Source organism: Hippopotamus amphibius, chromosome 7 (assembly GCF_030028045.1).
Source record: "Hippopotamus amphibius kiboko isolate mHipAmp2 chromosome 7, mHipAmp2.hap2, whole genome shotgun sequence".
NCBI classification, from domain to species: Eukaryota; Metazoa; Chordata; class Mammalia; order Artiodactyla; family Hippopotamidae; genus Hippopotamus; species Hippopotamus amphibius.
In genome coordinates this window covers 69657757-69683710 of record NC_080192.1, presented here as the reverse complement: position 1 = coordinate 69683710, position 25954 = coordinate 69657757, and the positions used below count along the sequence as shown (strand labels likewise).

At 48.2% G+C, this 25954-nt stretch overlaps 1 protein-coding gene and 1 non-coding gene across 2 annotated transcripts in view; both read right to left on the bottom strand.

Annotated features, from left to right (window-relative positions):
• ATOH8 (atonal bHLH transcription factor 8) overlaps positions 1 to 25954 on the bottom strand; it is a 67142-nt gene that overhangs the window by 2799 nt on the left and 38389 nt on the right. The gene's annotated exons all lie outside the window — the stretch shown is intronic.
• Positions 15028 to 15100, bottom strand: TRNAK-UUU (transfer RNA lysine (anticodon UUU)). Its single transcript has one exon. It is a non-coding gene; the product is annotated as a tRNA-Lys (tRNA).

The window sequence follows — 25954 nt, the reverse complement described above, 5'->3', positions numbered from 1 at the left end:
TGAATACCCGATGAAGCACTACACAGCAGTTTGAGGCTACAGACCTGGTGTAGATACTACAAGAGGGATCGATCTTTAAATCAAAGAGCTGAGCACAAAAAGCAAACAAGAGATTGAGATCTGGAAAGCACCGTCAACATTTTAAACTGAGGGGATTGAACACAGAGCATGAGTGATAAAGGGGTTGGAATTGCTGCAAGACCAACACTGGAACTTAAGGCTACCTCCAGATTCATACCTGCAGGAAGCAAAAGGGCAGCAGTGTTACCAGGTACCACCACTGCTGCCACAACTGCTACCACTGCTACTGGGAGAGTCGCTACCAGAAGTCCCCACCCCTAAAAGGGCTTTTCCTGTCTCCCCCTTCCAATCTCCCACGGTTGCCTCTCGTCAGCAGAACCTCACAGGTATAAAGGCAAGAGAGGGAACACAGCTTTCAGATTTCCAAACCCCGCAGTGGAGAGGATGGTTTAGACAAGCAATCAGGAGACAACAGACGTGACCCAGCCACAGACCATCCTTTTCTGCCTCAGCGTGCATAAGAACCCATATTTAAACTCCCGAGTGACCGTGATCACCTCGTCCTCACACTGCTGCCAGCAGGAGGCAACCGTCTCTCCTGCAGATGAGGACACACTCACTCTCTCCACAAAGTATTAGACACCAAATCCCACTAGTCTCTGCCTCCATCTCTGGGCACTGTTAATTCCTCTACTTCAATCACCAATCCCACCTGAATTTTCTGTTACCTAGAAATGATGCTGTAATGTGAAACATCACCATTTCTTATGTAAATTGTTAAGAGAGAGACAGTAAGGGAAAAGAGTTAATGTATACAACAAGGAAGAAAATATGCATAGCTCCTGGTTCACACCTGTAACTGGTCACCAGGCCATGGCTGTTGTCAGAAGTTCTGTGTTTGTAGGACACAAGTACGTGGCAGTTCCATAAATGGTACTTTGGGGTTCAGATTGGCCACTCAGAAGTCCCCTCCCCGGGGAGGGGCAAGAGAGGATTCAGGGGTGAAGAGGTATAAACTGCTATGTATAAAATAAGTAAGCCACGGGGATCTATTGTATAACACAAGGACTATAGTTAATATTTTATAATAGCTGTAAATGGAGTATAGCCTATAAAAGTTGTGAATCACCATTGTACACCTGAAACTTATATAATATTGTACATCAACTATATCTCAATATTGAAAAAAAGAATCCTGAAGACATGCATTTTAAGGGAAAATTGGACTTAAAGTATATGTATAAAAAAGTTAATAGATGTCCAAAAAAAAAAAAAAAGAAGTCCCTTCCCTATTTCTGCTGAGCACCAAAGCAGCCGGGCAGCTGGGGTGCTGACAAGATTGCAGTCACTGGAATAAGTTAGGGAAGTCTGAGCCATTCTCCAGGAACCTCAGTGCAGACCTTGGAAACCCAGGCCTCAGAGATCCTCCAGCACTGTGGTTCATACTGTAGCCTCTGGGGGCTTCCCGGGTGGACCAGTGGTTAAGACTTCGAGCTTCCACTGGGGCGCAGTTTCGGTCCCTGGTCGGGGAACTAAGATCCTGCACGCTGCACAGCGCGGCCAAAAGAAAAAAGAAAAAAAGGAGAATGAAGAATTTTTCCTCCAAAGTGAAAAATAAATAAATAAATAGATAAATAAATAAAATACTGTAGCCTCTGGGGTGGAAAAGCCAGCTCAAGTCCAGCCTGTGCAACCTCCTAGATGTGTGGCCTTGAGCAAGTTCCTCTCTCCCAGGGTCTCCTCTGGAACGAAAGATGCAATAAGATCACCCGCATAAAGTGCTCCATAAATCTTACCTATTAGCATTAATAACTGTCCCTGTGAATTATTTTTTTATGTCTGAGGGCAGTCAAGAAAGGACTACTTACAGTTACTTAGATTATTCCCTTCATAACATAGAAATTACCTAGTTATCCTTTGGCAGTTAAGTTCAGTTTACGAATCTTCTTATCCTGTTTATAAATATGGCAAGTTAAGACTAGTTAGTGACCTTCAGCTCTCTTTGATTAATGATCTATTAACTCAGCTTGCAGACCCTAAGCTCCTTTGAAAAATCATTTACAAACTTAATTAATTAAATTCCCCTAAACACTTTGAAGTGCATTCATAAATTTAATATATCACATTTCCTTTGTAAGCACCTCGGTTACCTAATGAAGCAAAATATCTCCAAGCAATAAATTCTCATACGCCCAAGACATAAAGTGTATTAGTATAGTGAGGCACCCATTTTCTTTAAAATCTCATCATATTCACAAAAATGGAGTCAAATTTTCTTTCCCCTTCCAACTGAAACTCACAAGTCTAAATTCTATTACACGTTTAAAATGCAATCAGGCTCATCTGTCATTCTTTAATGTGCTAGACTCTCTTGACTGTTACAATATTTTAAAGCAACCACCCTGCACAGGTTACTTCTAAACTTAACACCGATAGTCTGATCCTTAGGGCTTAATTTGTTTTATCACCTTCATGTTTTAACATAAACTTTCCCAGGTTGGAAAAGGGCCCTTGAGGAAGCAGATGCACCATCTCCAGCAGGCCAAGGGCACCGCCCTCAGGGAACTGGTGACACTAGGCTGGCAGTTTATGGCCAAGAGGTGGATGTGTCTTGATCAGAACTGAAAGAGAGGATTGTAGATCTGGGAGCTGCAGTGTCCAGAGGGCTGCCGTTTGGACCCTGCAGGCCCTTCATATACTTGAGATGACAAGAGGGGCCCCAAGTCCATCCCCTTCAGATAGGAATGGCTTTGCAACCCAGGTTCCCTGGGCATTGGCCCCCTTACCCAGTTTTCCAGAATGCCTTTTTAAGCTTTTATCAGTGTAGTTGGGATGTGAGTTAACATGTTCCCCTCCTCATGACCAACCTCTCCCTGCAGGCTTCTTCGATTGGATTCAACCAACCTGCTCACTGTCGGAACCATGACTTTTTGGCTTCAGCAGCAGCAAGGTCACTCCAAGGACAGCATTTTCCCACAGGCACTAATTGCTACCTGGCGGAGTTTAGAGGGGCAGGAACTTTTCCTGAGATAATCATTTACCCTTTGTTCTTGATCTATTTTCCTCCCCTTATTCAATCTACCTTTCCTGCTTTTATTTTCAGGATCTTGAGCAATTTCAGGGGATTGGGCTGGGGGGTTGGGGAGAGGGGCAAGAGGTGGTTTGGAGAGAATGTGGTAGCCTAGAGTAGCAGTGCCCACGAGGGAAGGGACGGGACCTCAGGTGGCAGGGCTGGGGGGTGTGGGGCGTCCAGGGAACACGTGGGCCCAAGGCCCTGGGGCTGCTGATCTTGGCAAGGAAGCAGCAGAGCCTCCCTGAGGCTTAGATTTGAGGCTCTCACAGTGGTCCCGATACATTGAAGGTTTGTCCTCCACCCCCACTCCTCCCTTTTCTGGCATCCTGTTAGGCTCCTGGGTCCTTGCATGGGCCGAGGGAAGAGGAGTCCCACTCCCACCTCCAAAAGCAAGTAACAATGATGTTTCTGCAGCCCTTGCAAGGTGGAGTTATGTCTAATTTGACTTTCTTTTAAAGTGTTACTTGTTTTTTATATTTTCAGATAAATGGTTTTTTTTTTAACAAATTTATTTATTTACTTATTGGCTGTGTTGGGTCTCTTGCTGTGCATGGGCTCTCTTCAGTTTTGGTAAGCAGGGGCCTCTCCTGGCCGCAGTGCTGGGCTTCTCATTGTGGTGGCCTCTCCTGTTGTAGAGCACAGGCTCTGGGTGCATGAGCTTCAGTAGTTGTGGCACATGGGCTCTACAGTTGTGGCTCTCAGGCTCTAGAGTGCAGGCTGAGTAGTTGTGGTGCACGGGCTTAGTTGCTCCGTGGCATGTGGGCTCCTCCCAGACTAGGGCTCAAATCCATGCCCCTGCATTGGCAGGTGGAATCCTAACCATTGTGCCACTAGGGAAGTCCTTGGTTTGATTTATTTTTAATTGAAGTGTGGTTGATTTATAACGTCCTGTTAGCTTCAGGTGTACAGCACAGTGATTCAGTTATACATACATATACATACATATATTCTTATATATAGTCATATATATTCTTATACATATGTATATATTCTTTTTCAGATTCTTTTCCCTTATCAGTTATTACGAAATATTGAGTATAGTTCCCTGTGCTACACAGTAGGTCTTTGTTGGCTATTTTATATCTAGATCTAGTAGTGTGTATATGTTAATCCTACCCTCCTAATTTATCCCTCCCCGCCCCTCCCCCCGCAGGTCTAATTGATTTTTGTGAGTTAAGGAAGGGCGCTGCTCCCAGCCTGCCTGAGCTCTGCTCTTTTTGCATAAAACAATTCCATCTGGAGTGGGAAGAAGAGCACTGTAGGGTGGGTCTGGCTCAGCCATTCAGCAGCAGTTTATTTCACGTCTCCGACCCTCTGTTTTCTCCTTTGTGAAACGGGAATGGGCTTCCCACCTACCAGGGTGGCTCCCAGGCTGGGCCCAGCCCACCTACCCAGTCCAGGGGTGTGGAGGTCCTGCCGGTGGTGGCAGGTGTGAGGCTCACCCTGGGCCAAGGAGCAGCCGGTGTCAGCCCAGCCTGGCCAGCAGAGGGCACTGCCGTGCCGTGCGGACGGCTCCTGCCTCAGCCTGCGGGATGGGCCGCTGGAGGAGGCTGCCAGCCCCCAGGGCTGCGTGGAGCAGATGCGCTGTCCAGCCTCCAGCCCCCTTTCAGGGCAGCAGTCACGCAGCTGGGGCCGGGGCATCCACTCAGGCCCAGCTCCTAGACTATCTGTAGGGTCCAAGTCCCCCCAGACGTGTGCCTCCATTTAACCCCACCACTTCCGCTCCCACAGTGTGCCTGGCCCTCTCATACCCCTCATGTCACTTAATCTCCAGGAAAGAGGTAGAGAACATCACCCCCAAGGGGAAACTGAGGCTCATGGGGGGCAAAGTGACTGGCCCAAGACCTCATGGAACTGCACTGAAACCCGGACTTCCAGATTCCAAAGGCCACGTGATTTCTACGACACTGTTGAATCACTTGCATGTGGGCACCGAGGGTTTGGGCCGCCTGGGGGAAGCAGGAGGGGGGCATCTAGCTGCCCAGCAGAGGTCTAGAAGATGCACTGCAGGTGCAAGCTGGCACAGCTCAAGCTGAGGTTGGCATCATGTGGACCACAGGCTGGCCTGGAGAGCAGATGCCCTTTGCAGGCCGCTTGTTTGGGTGTGCGCAGCCAGAAGGAGCTCAGACACCTGTGAGGTGTCTGTCCTTATCTGAGACAGAGCAGGGCTCCTGGGAGACCCTGATGACAGGACAATTAAGGGGGAAGTAGAGGCAGGGGTGGGCAGGGCAGCCCAGTCCACACTCTCGCTGTCCTGTCTGTTTCCTGGGCTGGTGGCAGAACGTCAGGAATATGGGGCTGGTGCCCACTTTGTCCCCCACCTCCTTCCCGCAAGCTGGCTTGAGCCCCTCATCTGTTTCCCTCACACGGATCACCAATGTGATGTCACCAATCAGCTTGGATTTACCATCAGTGAAAATTCAATTCCCCCAAATGGGGGACCCTGTCGGCACTAGAGACGGGGTCAGACCTGCAGGGGTTTTGATGAGGGACCAGAATGAGGAAGACGAACATATCCACAGCTCAAGGTGGCCCAAGGTCAAGGGGATAGACCTGAAGGTGGGGAGAGGGGAGTGTCGGGGCAGCTCAGAGGAGTGAGCCTCTCTGGGTGGGGTGGCCCCTGGAGACCCAACGCACAGAGGGTCAGCAGACAGAGCTTTGCACTACGTGGGGGGGTGGGGGGAGCTGGAGCCCAGGCCGAGCGGTGGGAGGAGGAGCACAGGTTCAGAACCAGGGAGAGGCGCGCTGGCTGTGGTAGGAGTGCTTGAGGGCATTCAGAAGGAATGAAACTGGGAAGGTGGGCGGGGACCACGTGTGGGGAGCTTCGTGTCAGGCTGAAGATGCCATGGGCACCTACGGCTGACCAGCAGTCCAGAGGGGCAGCAAAGCGCCTAAGACCCTGATGCAGACTGCCTGGCTTCAAATCCAAACCCAGCCAGTCACTAGCTGTGTGACCTTGGGTAAGTCATTCAGTTCCTTGGTGTTCTAGTTCCTCACCTAAAATGGGATTAAGGGACTTCCCTGGTGGCGCAGTGACTAAGAACCCAGTTGCCAATGGAGGGGACTCGGATTTGATCCCTGGTCCAGGAGGATCCCACATGCTACAGAGCAACTAAGCCCATGTGCCACAACTACTGAGCCTGAACTCTAGAGCCCGCAAGCCACAACTACTGAGCCCATGTGCCACAACTACTGAAGCCCTCGTGCCTAAAGCCTGTGCTCTGCAACAAAGAGTAGCCCCCGCTCACCACAACTAGAGAAAGCCTACGCGCAGCAACAAAGACCCAACACAGCCAATAAATAAATAAATAAATAAATAAATAAATAAAATGTGGTTAAGGTACCACTTCATGGGGCTACTGTGAGGATGAAATGAATTAAACTGCATGCAGCACTTAGCGAGTGCCTGGCTCATAATGGTACTCTTACTATTATCTCATATAAATAATAACAACGGCTACCATTTGGGAGTACATATACTGTGCCAGACTCTGAGCTGTTTCCCTACCTATATCATCTCTTTAATTTTCGCAGGAAACGTCAGAGGTACCAGCATCTTATCATTATCGTACCCATTTTACAGATGGGGAAAGGGAGGGTCCTTGTGCACAGTCACAGAGCTGCAAAGCGGTGAGCCCCGCTCCCACCTCAGCCTACCTGGCTCTAAGGACCTTGAAGCCACCGTCCCCTCTGGCTGCATCTTTCTGCCAGCGAAGGGGCCTGGGCCGTGCACCGTGTGGCGCATGGCTCCTGGGATTCTGAACCCAGCTTTGTGGGCCTGGGATGGGGTAGGAGAAAAGTTCGGTTCCCTACCCCTCTCCCCATCCCTACCCCCCACTCCCCCACCCCCTGCTCTGCAGAGCACCCCCACCCCCAGCCCCACACCCAGGAGTCTTGGTTTTAGGTGACACATCAGTGCTGCCTGTTAAAAGCAGAGCAGGGGGAAAGGCGTGGAGCCCTTAAAACAGTACAAATGTGTCCCTCGCCGCCACGCCTGATTCTCCCGGAGCCCGGGCACGCACACAGACAGAAGTTGTGTACACAGGATTTTAGTATTTCCTCTCCGGCTCCAGCCCCAATTTGAGGGCCTGTAAAAGCTTGAATGGCGTCCAGTGCGGCGTGGTTTGCCTAAGCTCGGCTCCGGCGCGGAGTCAAAGCAGCCCACACAGGGATGGGGCGCCCGCTGGGGGCCCTGGGGGGCAGAGGGCGCCCACGCCCAGGCCGCCGGGCCTCCCCCCAGCAACCCCCCACTCCCCGCCTGGGGCGCTGATGCAGGGAGGTGAGGGCCCGTCTGCGTGACCCTGTGCTCCCCCTGGCCTGGAGGAAGAAAGGGTGAGCTGGAAACCTCTCTCCCTTCATGGAGGGGTGGGGAGGGCTCCGCATGACTGGGGGGCTGGTCCAGGCTGCACCCCTGGGGGTGGGAGGCGTGTCTAGTCCCTGCTTTTAAACCTGCCGCAGCACCTCTGCCACTGTCTGAGATCACTCAGTCTCCTTCCTTAACTGGCTGTGTGAGTCCTTACAGCTCACTCACCCTCTCTGGGCCTCAATTCCATTACCTGTAAAAAGGGGCTGAAGGGGCTCCATCTCAGGGCCCTGCCAGCCCCAGCCCCAGCCCCAGCCCCAGCTCCAATATCTTGGGGTCCGGGGAGATTGTGAGCAGACTGGGCTGCTCTCTGAGGGAGGCCTGGCCCCCTCCTCCAGGGGCCGTGACCCCGCACAACCAGGCAGTAAGGGCAGGAGTGTGTCTCAGGGCCAGGAAGAGACACCCCAGGACCCCCACCCTCAGGGGCCTGGTCACAGGCCTTCCAGGGGCCACTCACTCCCTGAGCACAGCGACCTTTGCAGACACAGCCCAGGTCACAGAGGTCTCCGCGCATGGAGGTGCTCAGGCTGCCCTCCAGAGTCACTGCTCTGCAAGTCCCTCGAGTACGTTTGTCTTCGAGGCTCACTCCAGGGTAAGTGCACTGTGGACCAGCCATAGAGTTATATGTCCAGAGACATTTGCAGACGAAAGTTTTTCATTTTAATGAGGCCCAGTTTCTCCATTTTTCCTTTTGTGGATCAGGCCTGGGTTTAGATCCCAAAGATTTTCTCCCGTGCTTTTTCAAGTTTTATAGTCCATTTACATCTACAATCCATTTTGAGTTAATTTTTGTATAAGGCGTGGGGGTAAGTTGAGGTTCATTTTTCGTACATCTTTATTGCATTATAATTGCTTTACAATGTTGTGTTAGTTTCTGCTGTACAACAAACTGAATCAGCTATATGTATACATATACCCCCTCCCTCTTAAGCCTCCCTCTCATCTGAGTTTCATTTTTTTGCCTGTGGATAACCAATGGCTAAAGGGATTATAAGAGCCATTTTTTTTTCTTTGAGAACTTTTATTGAGATACAATTGACATACAATAAACTGCGTATATTTAAGGTGTACAGTGAGATTTTTTTTCTTACTAGTAAGGTATATATGACAAACTCAATCTCCCAGTTCATCCCCTCCCCCAGCCTCCCACCCCAACTTTCCGCACTTGGTATCCATATGTTTGTTCTCTACATCTGTATATAAGAGCCATTTTGACCGTACCCAATTTCTGCCATAGGAGTGCCACTTTTAGATGAAGTAAAGAAAGCCTGGAGAGGGCTTCCTAGGTGGTGCAGTGGTTAAGAATCCGCCTGCCAATGCAGGAGACACGGGTTTGATCCCTGCTCCAGGAAGATCCCACATACCGTGGAGTGACTAAGCCCGTGCACCACAACTATTGAGCCTGTGCTTTAGAGCCCGTGAGCCACAACTATTGAGCCCATGTGTCACAACTACTGAAGCCCACACACCTAGAGCCCATGCTCCACAACAAGAGAAGCCATGGCAATGAGGAGCCCACGCACCACAACGAAGAGTAGCCCCCACTCACCGCAACTAGAGAAAGCCTGTGTGCAGCAACGAAGACCCAACGCAGCAAATAAATAAATAAATTCATAAAAAAGAAAAAGAAAGAAAGCCTGGAGAAATTAGATGACTTTCCCCAAATTACCAGATTACTGGTCCTCATCAGTGAATTTTGAGTGGAAATTATATAAATCTCTCCCAAATCAGAGCAGTTAAAAGCCATTTCAAGACTCTCCAGATCTTTCCTTTCCCTCCGTCCTGGCAACCAGCAAGTTCAAAATGGTGGCCACCCATTAGCCTGCATCCCAGAAGGGGGAGAAATGGGACAGAGCCCCCAGTGGGCTCATGATGGACGTTTCGAATGAACAAGATATAAACTTTGTGTCTAAGCCGTTATGTTTTTCAGGCTATTTGCTACCACAGCATGACTCAGCCTCTCCTGACTGATACAGCCACCAAGGTGGACTTTGGAAGAATTGAGGGCCTCTCACTCCAGGGTAAGTGCACTATGGACTTGCCAATAGAGGGGACCAGCCATAGAGTTATATGGACAACATGACCCCTAGAGCATACTCTCTGCTACTAATACTAATAGTCTCTGCTCCTAGGACACAAGGCTCCAAGCAGCAGATGGCCCCAGGCCCCCTGCACCCGCTCAGCGTAGAAAAGGCCCATGGGGATTTCAACAATGGTGCTTGTGTCAGATGACCCAGGAGCCCTCCGCACTCTGCTTAGCCCCAACCACTACCTCTGACACAGGTGCTGGATCTACTTCTAAGGGCCCCTTTAATGGGGGATAGTGATAAACTGGGACCCACTGAGGTGAGTGCCTGGAATGGAGGTGGAGAGACACAGTGGATTTCACAGGGTCAAGTCCAGAAGCTTCTGCTTTCCTGATAGAAGGGGATGGATTCAGCTGGCGTGGGCCCTCTCTTTTCATCTTTCTATCTCTGTTTTCTTCTTAATGTGTGCAAGATACCTAGAGTTGTACCAATCATCTAAGACCGTGAGGAAAAGGCCCAAAGAAACCCTCCTACACTGCTGGGAATGTAAATTGGAGTAGGCACAATGGAGAACAATATGGAGTTTCCTTTAAAAAAACTAAAAATAAAGCTACCATATGATCCAGCAATCCCACTCTTGGGCATATACCTGGAGAAGATGAAAACTCTAACTTGAAAAGATACAGGCACCCCAATGTTATAGCAGCACTATTTACAATAGCCAGGACATGGAAGCAACCTATGTGTCCATCAACAAATGAATAGGTAAGGAAGATGTGGCACATATATGCAATGGAATACTATCCAGCCGTAGAAAAGAATGAAATATGGCCATTTACAGCAGCATGGATGGACCTAGGAATTAGCATACTAAGCGAAGTAAGTCAGACAGAAAAAGACAAATACCATATGATATCATGTATATATGGATGTTAAAAAAAAAGATACAGATGAGCTTATTTACAAAACAGAAACAGAGTCACAGGCATAGAAAACAAACTTATGGTTACCATAGGGGAAAGGGGGCAGAGAGGGATAAATTAGGAAATTGAAATTAACAGATACACACTATTGTATATAAAATAGATAAACAACAAGGACCTACTTTATAGCACTGGGAACTATACTCAATATCTTGTAATGACCTATAGTGGAAAAGAATCTGAAATATATATATATTTACTGAATCACTTTGTTGCACACCTGAAATATTGTAAATCAACTACACCTCAAATAAATAAATAAATAAATAAATAAATAAATAAATAAATAAATAAATAAGGAAAGGCTAAAGGAAATCTCAGAGTTGTTGAGCTACAACAGCAATGTTATAATGGCCTCCTCTTGATTTCTTATTTTGAGAAAAAGACTCCCCTGTGTGTTTAAACCTCTATACAGCCAGGCTTCCTGCTACTTGCGGCCAAACACCTTCCTAACTGGTACAGTTCCTAGCAGGGGAGTTGGAAGAAAGGACTTTTTCTGGTTATCAACCCCTGCACTTCTCCTCTTGCCTCACCTGGGGTCGTATAGCCCCAGATCAGTCCTGTCCCCAGAAGTTGTCCCCAGTCAATTCTGACTGCAGTAAGAGGTAAGATTTAAATGCCCCACATCCGGAGCCCTGCAGCAGGAGCTTTTTGCACCTTTCACATCAACTGCAGAGTTATCTCCCCAAAACACAAACCTGAACATGGCACTCCTCTGCCCCCAGATCCTACCTCCTTCTCTCGGACCCTAAGAATGGCACTCAGATTCCCTGCTAGGGCCCTCAAGGCCCTTCCCACCCTGGATTCAGCTTACCTTTACTGCTTTAAATCCCTTTCCTCCTCACCGGGCACCATCCCCCTCCTAAGCCACCTCTGTCAATCCAGGTCCACCATAGGCTGATGTGCTGCTTCCCTTTTTTGCATTCTTTGTCCACACCTTTGTTATAGCAAGTGCCCATCACCTTGTAATTACTTGTTTGCAAATCTTTCCTTCCAGAGATTGTGAGCCCTGAGGACAAAGGTCAATCCTTATTCTATTTGTATGTGCTTTAGCTTCCAGAATGGCTAGTACTCAAAACACAGCCTGTTGAATAAATAAAACCCCAGTGCTTTGGTTATACTTTGGATATTAACCCAAAGAGCTTTCTCTTTGGGTCCTATATGGAGGCATTCTTCAGGTAACCTGTGAAGTTCCCCATTATAAGGGCTTGCTTAGTTTTCTACTAAGCAATATTTATTGAGCACCTACCATATGCATGTATCAGTTAGCTGTTTCCACAATCATGCTGTATAACAAGCACCCACAAAATCCCAGTGGCATATAATCATAAACACTTATTTGTCACTTGCTTTGGGTTGGCTGGGCATATCAAAAGTGGTTATTACAGACCCCATTTTTCAGATGAGGAGACCAGAGGTGTAGAGGGGTAAAGTAACAATGTAAATTTGCACAGTTGATAAGCAGCAGAGCCAGCATGAAAACCTAGGGAGCCTGGCTCACATCTGGGTTCTTAACCATTATGTTGCACTGCCTCTCTGCTATAGACTGAATGTTTTGTGCCCCTCCTGCCCCAAATTTAATTGTTGAAACCTAATCCCCTATGTGATGGTATTTGGAAGTGGGGCCTTTGGGAGCTGATTAGTCATGAGAGTGGAGCCCTTGTGAATGGGATTAGTGACCTTATAAAAGATGCCCAGAGAGCTCTCTAGGCCCTTCTGCCATGTGAGAACATCTATGAACCAGTAAGCAGTCTCTCACCAGACAGTGAATCTGCTGGCTTCTTGATCTTGAACTTAGCCTCTAAAACTGTGAGAAATAAATTTCTGTTGTTTATAGTCTCCATCTTTGAGAACACCCCACTTCTATGCATAAAGAGTTAACTCGTTTTTAAAATCATAACCTAATATTTCAGTGAATGGATGGCAATATATCATAATTATTTAGCCAGCCCCTATTGATATGCATTTAAGTCATTTCCAAACTTTTGGTGTTACAAACAATGCTACAGGAATAATTTGTACCCAAGTCATTCAGCATTCGTGAAGTGTATCTGCAGGGAAAATTCCTAGAAAATTCCTAGAGGATTGCTGGGCCAAAATGATGTGCCTTTATCATTTTGAATGATATCACTGGATTGCCTGCCAACAATCTATGGACTGTCAATTTTCCCACACCCTTTCCCACATGTGTGTGAGCAAGCTTGTTGATCTTTAATAGCATGATGAGTGAAAAATATTATCTCAGGGTTGTTTTAAGTTGCATGGTTTCCATCATGAGTAGGGTTGAAAAATAATAATCTTACCTCATGGGGTTATTGGGAAGATTGAATGCATTAAGACAATTAATAGGTATCAAGTTCTTAGGCCGGTACCCAGTACGTGGTGAGCACTTAAACGTTCGTCGCTATCACCGTTATATATTGTGGAGGTGGGGAGAAGGGCAAGGCACAGAGCAGTATGTACAATATGCTATTATTATACTGTGAAAGAAAGCCGGAAGCAAGAATATATATACGTATATGTTGATATGTATATGTATATATACACATACATGCACACACATTCATTCATACATACATATATGTGTGTGTGTGTATGTATATCATGTACTTGCATGTATATATAACATTTCTCAGAAAAGATATACAAAAGTAGAAAATGTTGATGCCTCTAAGAAAGGAGCTGGGTGCTGGTGACAGCAGTGAGAGGAGATTCTTCCCTGCATCCTCTTTGTATCGCATCATATTTGAACCACGTGCATGAAACATTTATTCTCATAAAAGGCTACCGTTACTGGCACTTCCTGTAGGAAGGCTACACAAGAAAGGAGAAAGCTCCCAGCCCCGTGGCTTTAGCCCTAAGTCCCCAGGAGGTGATGCAACCCATTTGGCCACCTTCCCCCACCCCTTGCCTCTTGAGGTCTCCAGACTCAGCCCTAATGGTAGCTCCAAAGAAGGTTGGCTTTGCCACAAGCTGAGGAATGGAAAGAGCGCTTCATCCTTCGCCATTTGTCTATGCTCTTCAGCCAACCTCCTCAAGGCAGGAGGAGGGGGAGGCTGAAAGGAGGGAGGCTGAGGCCTTTGCTGCCTTTGGGACACCTGACAAGGTAATAGAAGAATTCCTGGACTTGGGTGCCCTCATCCAGTCTCAGCGATGCTACTGACCTCCTGGGCAGGCAAGACCCATCACCTCCCCGGGCCTGAGTTTCCTCAGAGGGAAAAGAAACACTGACCCCCAGCCTTCATCATGGGCTTCGGGTTAAATCAAATAAGCAACGTGAAGCCACGTTGGAAAAAGCCAAAGCATGATGTTAGCCAGGCTTACAGAATGTGGGAGTGGAGGGTGTCCCTGAGTGTCCCTGAGCTGTCACCACAGAAAGACGCCACTCCACAGGGCGTCTGTTCCCACCCAGACTCCAACCTGGGAGCCCCACTTCTCATCCAAGAGAACAGAATGAAACACCTTGCCCAGACACTGTCGGGTGTCAGATGCCGCGTCAAGGATAAAGAGAACAAGGATAGGAAAGAGAAAAGCTGATTCCAGGTTTAATAAATGTCTGCGGGAATTTGTCAGAATGTATTGGAAACATCAATCCTTGATGAAAATCTATTGATTAAAAAATCCTCAGTCATAAGAAGGAATGAAACTCTGATACATGCTGCAACATGAATGAACCTTGAAGATATTAGGCTAAGTGAAATAAGCCAGACACGAAGCACAAATAACGTCTGATCCCACCTATATAAGGTACCCAGAATAGGCAAAGTCATGGAAACAGGCAATAGAGTAGGGTTACAGGGGCTGGGGAAGGTGGAAATGGGGAGTTATTGTTTAATAGGTTCTGAGTTTCCATTTGGGGTGATAAAAACATTCTGGAGGTAGATGATGGTGATGGTACACTGTGAATGTATTTAATGCCACTGAATTGTATCCTTAAAAATTATTAAATGGTACATTTTTGTAAATGTATATTTTACCACAGTAAATAATCTACTCCCAAAAAGAAGGAAAAAAGTCCCTTAATGCTCAAAGTGAACTTTGTGCAATCACCTTAGCAGATAATAAAACTAGTCTGACAATAAGGGCCCTGAAACAAGAAAACACCCAGTCCCAAGACCAGCAGTGCGGGGTTGGCATGATGTGGAGGGCGTGGAGGGTGTAAGGGGCCACAGGGGCTTTACAGGAAAGCAGCCCACTGTGTCCAAGCCAACGTCATCTCCCAGCCACTCCTCGGGGTTCCCTCTGGTCATTAGTGAGAAGCTCTGGGCAGTGACACCAGAACTCACTGTGCTGTATTTACAGACACGTGGATTTGAGTCTGTGTTTGTAGATGCCGTGTCGTAAAATGTATTCTCACATCTCAATGTGAGGTCATTCATGCTAAAACGAATCCTTTTGTGACTTCACACAGTCCCGAGTTTAAACAAAAGGGAGGACCCTTCGGCTGATGCCCTGAGTCAGGGGAATCTTACCAAGCTGTAAAAATTCAGATTCTACTGTTCTGAGTGGGGAAATCAGGACAGCCCCAGGCCCATCCCTCTTCTGCTTCTTTATTTTTGGTGCCTGGACAGGGACTTGAACCCTGGGCCCTCAGATTAAAAGTCTGATGCTCTACCAGCTGAGCCATCCAGGCCCCATCCCTCTGAATAGAATTCTGTCCACGTGAGGCTTGGTTCATGTGTCATGTGTGACCCATGACCATCATCAGGGAGAAATGACGTTTTTAAACAGCTTATGAGGGACTTCCCTGGCGATCCAGTGGTTAAGACTCCGCGCTTCCACTGCAGGGGGCGCAGGTTGGATCCCTGGTTGGGGAACTAAGATCCCACATGCCATGCAGCATGGTCAAAAAATAAAAAAATAAAAAAGTAATTAAAAAACCAAAAAAAAAATAAAGCAGCCTATGAGAAAATGGAAGGCAGCACCTCAGCTCTGCTGCGTCTGTTCCTGAGGCAGGCAGAGCCCGAAGACAAGGCAGGTTGGGGTGTGGGGGCAGCTGAGGAGGGGAGAGAAGGAGTCAAAGGCAACCTGAGAGCGGCTCTCTGAGGCTGGGGAAGAGATGTCACCCTGCTTTGCTGAGTCGGCCCTCTGCTCAGGCAGGGGGAGTGACCATCACGCTAGGGCCTCTTGCACCTGGGGAAAGCCAGACCACCTATAGCACCCACCAGCCTCGCTTGCCAAGATCTAACTGACCCCTTCAGGGCATGACCACCTGGTGGCCTTATCAAGGAGAGAAGCACATGTCAAACTACCAAGCAATGGCTGACTTGCTAAGAATTTGGATAAAATTTGGTGGTTGTGACCGAGATCCAAAGCTTCCCAAATTGTTTCTGCTTTCTGACACACAGGGAAAGTGACAGCAGTCATATAGCTCCACTGGCCCAGGAAGGGAGGCAATCAGTAGCTTCACACACCTGTAACCCACACACCAGGGAGGCCCGACGTTGGAGGGGAAGCTCTGGCCCTACTGATATAGATGTTTCCCTCCCGGTCAGAAGGAAGAGTGAGTTGTTATGCTGACTCTGCTCTAGGAAGCCATCAAGGGCCCGGACTCCGTCTATGTTGCTTCTCCGTCCTGAGCATGTTGCCCTCATGTGAAAGATCCAGGATGGCAGAGCCCACACCCGCCTTCCGTCCAGGGAGAGGGTGAAGGGGAAGCAAAGGCCCGCCCATCCTCTTAAGGCCGTGTGTCAGTTATCTGCGGCTGCATAACAAATTACCCCAGAACTTAGTTACTTAAAACAATAAACTTTTTTTTAAACTTTTTAAATTTTTTTAAAAATTAATTTATTGTTTATTTATTTTTGGCCATGTTGGGTCTTCATTGCTGCTTGCGGGCTTTCTCTAGTTGTGGTGAGCGGGGGCTACTCTTCATGGCAGTGTGCGGACTTCTCAGTGCGGTGGCTTCTCTTGTGGAGCACAGGCTCTAGGCGCACAAGCTTCAGTAGTTGCAGCATGAGGGCTTATTAGTTGTGGCACACGGACTCTAGAGTGCAGGCTCAGTAGTTGTGGTGCACGGGCTCAGTTACTCCAAGGCATGTGGGATCTTCCTGGACCAGGGGTTGAACCCGTGTCCCCTGCATTGGCAGGCGCATTCTTAACCACTGCACCACCAGGAAAGTCTGAAGCAATAAACTTTTATTATCTCAGTTTCAGAGAGTCAGGAGTTCAGAGGTCTCAGTCAAGATGTCAGCCAGGACTGTGGTCATCTGAATGCCAACTAGACTGAGTCTTGAGGATTTGCCTCCAAAATGGCTCTGTCATGTGGCTGTTGGCAAGAAGCCTCCGGTCCTTGCCACGTGGGCCACTCTATAGGGGCCTCTTGATTGTCCTCATGACAAGGCAGTTAGCTCCCCCATCATGCTTATTATGAGAGAGAGCAAGGAGGAAGCCAACTGCCTGCTTGTCCTAACCTTGGCCGTCACACACAATGACTTCTGCCATATTCTATCCATTAGAAGCTAGTCACTAATTTGAAAAGATATCTGCACCCCAGTGTTCATAGCAGCACTATTTACAATTGCCAAGGTTTGGAAGCAACCCAAGTGTCCATCAACAGATGAATGGATAAAGAAGATGTGGTACATACCTACAATGGAATATTACTAAGCCATAAAAAAGAGCACAATTTTGCCATTTGAAGCAACATGGATGGACTTGGAGGGCATTATGCTACATGGCATGGCATGTCACACACACGAAAGACATAAATATTGTATGATATCACTTATATGTGGAATCTAAAAAATACAACAAACTAGTGAGTATAACAAAAAAAGACTTACAGATATGGAGAACAAACTAGTAGTTACCAGTGGGGAGAGGGATGGGGGAGGGGTGGGAGAAAATAGGGTTATTACGGGATTATATGAAATCATGTGTGTGAAACTTTTGAAGATTGTAAAGCACTATAGAATTTAAAGAATCTTTCATTCAACAAAAAAGTTTCAGAAAAAAAAAAAAAAGAAGCTAGTCACTTAGTACAGCATACACCGAAGGGGAGGGGAATTAGGCTTCACCTTAATGAAAGGAGTTTCTGAGAACTTGTGGATGCGTGTAAAACCGCCACAGGACACGTCCAAAAAAATTGTACATAGTCCTCTTCTGGTCTCCCCCTCATTGGCTGGAACTCAGTCACATGACCAAGGGGAGGTGGGATATATCATCTTTGTTGTACTGGCTGGACACCCAATGGGTGGTCTATGACTGTGGGAGGGAAATGGAACATGAGTAAAGTTTCCGTCTCCAAAGAAGCATGCAGATATGCCAGGTGAAAGAAAAAAAAAAAAAAAAGAATTCTGTGGAGTATAATTTACATTCTAGGAAAGAGAAAACATGTTTCTCATCATTGGCATCCTTGAAAATGCTCGTGACATATGGATGAGTGAAAACCGCAGGTCGAATAACAGCATGATACCATTTAAGACAATTGATATGCACAGATCTCAATGGGTGCGGAGGCTGAGAGGTGACTGGAAGGATCTTTGCCAGCACAATAACTGTGGTTATCTCCAGGTGGCTGAATTACTGGCAGTTTTTCATACATTTCTGTCATTTCTCTCTATCATTTACTGTTTTCCCCAAAACAGAAGAAGACATAAACAATATTTCTTCCTATCGTTTCTAATCAACCCACCTCCCCAAGCTGGTCTAGAAAGTATGTTGGTGAGAAAGTCCTGGGTGTCCTGTCATGAGTCTTACTGGGGAATCTGTCAGCTCAGAGGCCAGCCAAGCGCAGGGCAGCAGGAGGGGCAGGGCCAGGGGTCTGCTCAGACAATGAGGATGTGCCAGTGGACATAGTACCAGGGCACAAAATTGCAGCTGAGACTGTGGGATGGGCGGCGGGGGGCACGCCACGAGAACATGGCATGAACAGAGAGCCAGGCCACAAGTGGGAGCGACCAAGGTGTGGTGCCCAAGGGGATGTGCCAGGGTCTGGGCAAAATCACAGTGTAAGCGTCCAGGCTAAGGACAGTATTCCCAGTTCCAGTGAGCCCTAGGGAACGGGAGGAAAAGAGATTCCAGAAACTGATGCTTGGTGTTAGTGATGGGAGCCAGGGCAGGTTGAAAAGACCCCAGGAACCTCAGCCAGGGCACTTCTGGGGAGGCACAGCCAGCTGGACTGCAGCCCCAATGCAACCAGGAGATCACCTGGGAGCATGTAAGTGCCCCAGCAAGAGCAGCCTCTGCAGGGCTAACTGCACAGTCTCCTGCCTGGGCAAGGCTGGGTGAATGGGTTTAATCTGGCCTGCCAGCTCTGATCTATGACTCGTAACTCCCTGGACTCCTGGGTTGAGAAAGGTTCTAAGGCTGAGTCTGGGCTTGGGAGGAACCACTGAAGCGATTGATTAGTGATGTCTGCCAAGGCCGAGAGGAGAGTGTTGCAGGCCAAGTGCCATGATTCCAACAGCTTATCCTTATTCACCACCACCCCCTCTTCCCCCACTTGCCTGTCTCCCATAGTAGGGAAAAATTATCCATAATCCCCCCTCCCCGTTTCACTTTGGCTGATTCACTGCTACAGTTTCTGTCGACAGAGAGCCTTTTTATGTAGCTGTCATCAAAAAGTACATCCTAATTGTAAATGTTTTTTCCACTCGGCAATACAACACAAGGATTTTCCTATGATTCTTTTTTAATATCTTTTTTAAAAAACTAACACAAGTACATTGTAGAAGAGACAAAGAACCAACAAGAAAAAAAACTTTAAAACATCTTTAATTCCAAAATGCACAGGGGACCCCAGAGCATGTTAGGGAGCGGTAAACCAGGAGGATGTTCGCTCTAGAACAATCTTTCCGGAACCTCCATAAGTATCAGAATTGTATGGGATTTTCTTTTAAGAAATGAGGATTCCCTCTGCAAACTCATTCGAAAAGGTAAACCTCTCCCCTCACCACCCCCCCAAAAAATGTGCAAAGGCTATAAATGAGACAGTTCACAGAAATAAAAAAATCGCGTGTCAATAAGTAAAAAGTGTGTTCTTCTCTAATCAGTCAGGAAAATGAAAAACCGTGAGATGCCTTCCGCCTTCCCCCAGCACATTGGCAAGAATTCAAGAGCAAGAACATCCAGCTCAGGCCCGGCAATGGACATGAATTGCTACGGCCTCTTGGGAAAGTAACCTAGAGTTGTTTATGAAAATTAAAAATACTGTATATGGACATTTGTCAGAACAGCCTCACTTCCAGGATCTCCTCTACAGAAGTAGAAAACCCAGAACATGAAGATATATGTCCTGGGACATCTATTGAAACACCCACTCATTTGTTCAACAAGCATTTATTGATTAACTACTATGTACCAGGCACCAGGAATACAGCACATAAAACAAACACACGTTGCCGATCCCATGGTGTTTATCTTCCAGAGGGAGGACACAATCAACTTAAAAACCAGATACATTTGAAAGACGTAGCATGGGGGCTTCCCTGGTGGCAAAGTGGTTAAGACTCTGCCTGCCAATGCAGGGGACACGGGTTCGAGCCCTGGTCCGGGAAGATCCCACATGCCAAGGAACAATTAAGCCCATGCACCACAACTACTGAGCTTATGCACCGCATCTACTGAAGCCTGCATGCCTAGAGCCTGTGCTCCACAACAACAGAAGCCACCTCAATGAGAAGCCTGCACACTGCGATGAAGAGTAGCCCCCGCTCGCCACAACTAGAGAAAGCCTGCACATAACAACGAAGACCCAAGGCAGCCAATTAATTAATTAATTAATTTTAAAAAAAAAGAAAGATAGCATGGTGAAAAATGAAACAGGGAAGAAAGATGGAGAGAATGCTAGGGGAAGCGGTGTATGGTGGTTGGGTGAAAGGGTTGCACTTTGAAAGAGAGTAATTGGGAAAGGCCTCACTGAGAAGGTGGCATTTGCTCAAAGAACTGAAGAAGGGGAGGGAACAAGTCATGGGGATATTCAGGAGTGGAGCATTCCAGGTGGGGGAACAGCTGATGCAAAGGCCAAGAGGCAGACTGGGTCTGGTGTGTCAAAGAACCAGAGTGAGGTGCAGGTGGCACAGGCCTTGGAGGTCACTGCAAGGACTTGGCTTTACTCTGAGCAGGATCTAGCCATCTCTGGGATGCAGATGGGAATTTCGAAGTCAACAGCCTACAAAGGGACTGCAGCCTTGAGGGAGGGAGGAGGAAGAGAGTGGGCACTGAGGACCAGGCCCCAGGAGAGGTAGGGAGTGTAACCCAGGGAAACTGGGCTCCACTTTGGGGAGGGTGCATGGGCTGTATCTAATGTGCTGGCTGACAGGTCAAGTCTGATGAGGACTAAGGACCAACATCCTAAAGGAGACAGGCTGTTCCAGCCCTGGTGGAGGACTTCCAACACTGAGAGTGGGCACATGAACAAGCCCCTCAGGAAGGGACGTGGAAAGAACTGCAAGAGCAAGGAGGATGAGGAGGCAGCAGCTGAAGAGCCTGACGCGGTTGCGGGGCAGCTGGCCGTCTCCAGAGAACAATGGAGTGCCCTGTGTCCTCGAGCTCTGAGGAGGGTGCCTCTCACCCAGGGCCGGGAGGAAAGCAGATCCCCGCATTAATTAAGTCCCATCAACAGCAAGTCGGTGCTTGCCAAGATGCCAGGGCGGGGCCCAATCCAGGTCCTGCCTCTGAGGAAGCATCCCGGCCACAGGGACAGGCGCTGGCTCCTCGGAAAGGTGCTCAGGCCTGGAGGAGGAAATGAGTGCCTGAGCAAGAGCCCGGCCAAAGGAAGGCCACAGCCCTGGGAGGAGCCCAGGGGGCCTGGGGAGAGGCCAGGCCAGCGGAAGCCAGGCCTGAGTGAGAAAAGCAGATGGAATGAAATGCCTCTTCCTTCCTGCTGCGGGTGATGCCTGGTGGGGCGGGGCAGGCTGAAAATTGGTGAGTTTAACATAGAAATGAAACGGATTTTTTAACTCAGCCTGGTGCTGAGTGATCCTTTCTGGAGAGAGAGAATTATGTAGCTGGACGAGGCTTCAGTCATCATGTCCTCGAACTATATATTTTACAAATGGAGAAACTGAGGCGCAGAGAGGGGAGACATGTGCCCTGGGTCACACAGCCAGGGAGCAGCAGGGCTGAGAACCAGCGGCAGGGCCCCTGGCCCCTGGGACAAACTGTATGCCAGGAGGTGCCTGGGAAATGTGGCTGCCACCTGAATCCGGGTACTGAGGAAGCCAGGCTGGGGAGGAGAAAGCAGGAGACAGAAGCCAGTGGGCTCCAGCAGAGGAGGGAACAGAGCAGAGAGGAGCCTGGCTCCCAGCAGGAGCGGACCCTGTGAGCAACGAAGAGCCTGGGAACAGCCCAGGTGGGAGAGGGGGCTAGAGGGCTGGGAGAAGGTGGTCTTAGTGGGTGCAGGACCTGGAGGGAGGGGCAGACAGGCCCTGGGAGGGACGGATACCCCACACCTTGGCTCGTGGGCAAGTCAATTTCACCTCAATTCTCGGAACACCTTTTGGGCTGGAGAATCTCAGGTGCTCCCAGGAGTCCCCTCCCTGTGTTTTCCATCTGGCTCCCGCTCCTTATTCATGTTATGCTGAGGATGCTCATCCTACTTAATACTTTCTCCCTTGCCTGAGTCTCTGCTGGGCTCTGCAGGACAACCAGGGCTGGAGTGGGATAGGCAGGACCTCTGGGCTCATCCTGCAGCCGCTCACCAGCACAAAGAAACCCCAGGAGTCCTTCCAGCCCAGGCCAGCATCACTGTGCATTGAGGCCTCAGGGCCTAGGACTGTCCTGCAATGTGTAGGCAGACAGACCTACTCTCTGGCCTCCAGGAGCCCACGAGCACACCAGGAGGATGGATGGAGAGGCAAACAACTGTGCCAGGAGCGGGGAAAGGTGCATCCTGGGAGGCCCACGCCATGTAGAGTTTGGACAAAAGTTAAAGGACCGTTCGTTGAGGGGGCAGGTCTGGAGTCAGGGGGGCTGGGGAGGTGACCTCTTTGTACCCAGGTAGAAGGATGACCACTCGTTTATTTGTAATTTCTCCAAAGATGCTCTGTTGGGTTTTGTTTTGTTTAACAACTCTGGAAGGTATCTGCTCCTTCAAATAATTATCTGGTTCAAAAGATCATCCCTCAGGAGGAGAAATATAGCTGTTCTAGCAAGAAGGAGGCAGAATCTTAGACTCCGTGTGGTGGGAGAGCCTGTGGGGAGCTGTAATCTGAGCTTGAACTCAGGCATGCTGGCAGGACAAGGCAGTTTGGGGCCCAGGTTGGAAATCGGCTGTGAGGGACCTTGGAGGTAAAGCCACTGTCTACTTGTACTCAAGACGGGTCACTCGGGGAGTTGAAGGTCTGGCCAAGCTGGACCCCAGGTTCCCAGAGGGCCATGTCCTCCCCCAGTCATAGGGGGCTTGGCTCTGGGCATTTCCTCACTTCGCCTTTCCCAGATCCCTGCATCTGGGAGAAGAGAATGCAGGAGAAGGCCCTCCCGGGGGGACGAGCCCAGGGGCACGCCCCTCGCCCCAGCAGGTCTGCCTGTGGGAAGTGCTGATGGAAAGGGCAGGGAGGGGCAGTGGTACAGAACAGTCCGTCCAGCTCCCTGAGGAGCAGGACAGGGTGCACCTGTGAGGCTGCCAAAAGGGGGCTGGGGCCTCTCAGGCAACTGCTCCCCTCCAGCTTGACGCCGGTCCAGTCCTGTCATCAAAGCCAAGGGAGCCTGCCCTGACAGATGTCACCAGCACGGAGCTGTCAGTCATCCCAGCAGGTCCCCACCGCACAGCCACCATCCTGTGAGGGCTGGAGGACAACACTCTCCCTGGCTTTCCCCCAGTGCTGACCACGGAGCCCCCCTATCTGTCCTTCCCTGCTGGCTTCACCTCGCAGGGGCTTTAGCCTCTGCCTTCAGTTTTGAGACTGAGCCAATCAGAGCCCCTCTGGCAGCACCTGGGGCAACCGTGTGGGTAAGGAAATTCTGGCCTATCCAAAATCCAAAGGATCTCATGGCCTCGTTTACCAGCAGTCCCCAAACTGTGTTCTGTGGACCTCCCCACCCTGGTGTCCAACAAAAGGGGCATGAAATAAAGAATAAATGCCCTCCATCAACAGATGAATGGATAAACCAAATGTGGCGTACACATACAATGAAACACTATTCAGCCATAAAAAGAAATGAAGTTCTGGACCTTCCTAGGTGGCACAGTGGTTAAGAATCCGCCTGCCAATGCAGGGGACACGGGTTCCATCCCTAGTCTGGGAAGACCCCACATGCCATGGAGCAGCTAAGCCAGTGCGCCACCACTACTGAGCCTGCGTTCTGGAGCCCGTGAGCCACCACTATTGAGCCCACATGCTGCAACTACTGAAGCCCACGCACTTAGAGCCCGTGCTCCGCAACAAGAGAAGCCACCGCAATGAAGAGTAACCCCCACTCACCGCAACTAGAGAAAGCCCTCGCACAGCAACAAAGACCCAGCGCAGCCAATAAATAAATAAATTTAAAAAAAAAAAGAAAGAAAGAAATACAGTTTTGATACATGTTCAACATGGACAAATCTTGAAAACATTATGGTTGGTGAAATAAGCCAGACACAGAGGGACAAATATTGTATAACTCCACTTATATGAGGGACCTGAAATAGGCAGATTCGTAGAGACAGAAAGTAAAATAGAGGTTACCAGGGATGCGCGTGGGGGAGGTGGGAAGGAGGGAGTTATTGTTGAATGGGTACAGAGTTTTTGTTGGGGATGATGAAAAAGTCTGGGGTATAGATAGCGGTGATTGTTACACAACATTATGACTGTATTTAATGCCACAGAATTGTGTACTTAAAATGATTTAAGTGATAAATATTATATTATATACATTTTACCACAATAAACATTTTTTTTAAAGAGTAAGTGCTCAAACAAGTTTGGGAGACCCTGAGTTCTCCAATTTAAATGGAGGGGCAAGATAGGAATAGAGGAATTAATTTTTTTTTAAATAAAAAAACTTTTAAATTTAAAATTTTTCAAATTTTTTAAGTAAAATTTTTTGATTAAATAAATATATATATATTTTAAAAAGGGTTGTTTTGGGATTATATGAAATCATGTGTGTAAAACTTTTGAAAATTGTGAAGCACTATAGAATTTAAAGAATCTTTCACTCAAAAAGTAAATTAAAAAAATGTAAGTGGGTTTTCCTACAGCAGGACTTTTCAGAGCCTTTATGAAGAGGAAATGCTAGCTATGGTTCCCAAAGGGGAGGATCACTGAACCCTGTGTTGTTAGAAAGCCTAGTCCTATTCATCTTAGAGCTGTCCCCTAAGTTACAACATTTGTCCCCTAAGTTACATCTTAGACCTGTCCCCTAAGTTTCTAGGCTCTCTCATACCTGGAAGAGGCAATAAAATCTCTGTCAAGCCCTTTGCCCTGATTTTTATTTAGAAAATAAAGGTCAGCATTGCTATCCCAAAGCATACCAAAAGCTTGCTTTTTTGTTCTATTTTCTTCTCCAAAAATGGAAATTTATTTCCTGGGACTTGGAAGGGTTTTGAGTTCTTTATTTAAAAAAAAAAAAAAAAAAAAGGTGTGTGAGTTGCATGCATATATGTGACTGCAAGAGGAAAGTTCTCTAGAAACTTCTGGTTGTGGGGTTGGAAATGAAATCCCAGAGGAGGAATGCATGTTGTCTGTGGGCCAGATGGCTTTGAAGGTGGTTTGGGGTACGGGCTTGGCACCCGGCTAAGTTCAGGGCTCTGCTTGCCTCTTGCGGGAGGGGGCAGGCTCTATCCTGTTCCCTTCTCCCCGTGGTGTTGCCAGTCAGCTGCCTTTGGACAAGCCTTGGTTATAGGAGAGCCTGGGGAGAGGAATGTGTATCTCTGCAGGCCATGCATCTCTCCTCCCAGAGGCAAGATCCTGGAAGCCTGCTCAGCTGAGCGTGGGTGAGAGGCCCCGCCAGCTGTCGTATTTGCCTGTGACCTTTCCACTGGGCATCATATTTTATAGTCTCCTGTTTTCAGGCCGGGATTTGGTGGTGACCTGGGGTCGGGTAGGGAGATGTTAAATTCAAGAAAAAAGACTGGATTCAAGCCCCAGCTGTGGGACAACTTCGGTGAGTCACAGCCCAGAAATGTAGTGTCGGAGAGTGAAGCCAGAGGGGAAAATATTTATAACTGCCGGAAACATGATGAACCTGTCAAAAATACATGAAATCAGCTAAATTGGGACGAAAAAGGCAAGGTCTTGTTTGGTTTTCTGCGAGTGTAAACATTTTAAAAAATCATCAAGAGAGAGAAAAATAATTCCTCTATACACAACTGCCTTGTGTGAGTGATGTTTTGGGGAAATCAAGGGAAAGTGCCTGTTCCCTTAAGCTGAGGCAGAGTAGAGAGAAAGGATCAGCTGTAGGAGGTGACTGACAGAGAGATAATTAGATCAAAGCAGAGATAACCATGCGGATATAAGCCCCTCGAGAATCCTCAGCGATCTAGGGCGATGCTGGGCTTCCCAATGAAGATGGGGCGAAGTGACGTTCTGATTGATATATATGAACAGGAAAGACAAGTCCT